We start from the raw sequence: 251 nt of genomic DNA, 5'->3' as shown, positions 1-251 counted from the left end.
ATCCCTCCGCTGGTGAGATGCAGCACTTATTGTCACCCCCCAGCATTCAGAGAGCCCCAGACTGGTGGAAAAGGGAGAAAAAATAACCCCACATCAGCCCAGCTGAAGCCCGGGGAGCCGTGGGTACCCCCTTGCCCCCTCCCTAGGGTCTAGGAGCACACAGGGTGCCCCTCCAGGCTCAGCTCCATCACCCCCTCTCAGCCCCAGGGAGGGAGAGGTGGGGGGGAGACTGGGGTCCTAGGTTTTCACAC

The sequence above is a fragment of the Nestor notabilis genome, unplaced genomic scaffold (genome assembly GCF_000696875.1).
Source record: "Nestor notabilis isolate BGI_N333 unplaced genomic scaffold, ASM69687v1 scaffold23678, whole genome shotgun sequence".
NCBI classification, from domain to species: domain Eukaryota; kingdom Metazoa; phylum Chordata; class Aves; order Psittaciformes; family Psittacidae; genus Nestor; species Nestor notabilis.
Note: the sequence above shows the minus strand (reverse complement) of the source record.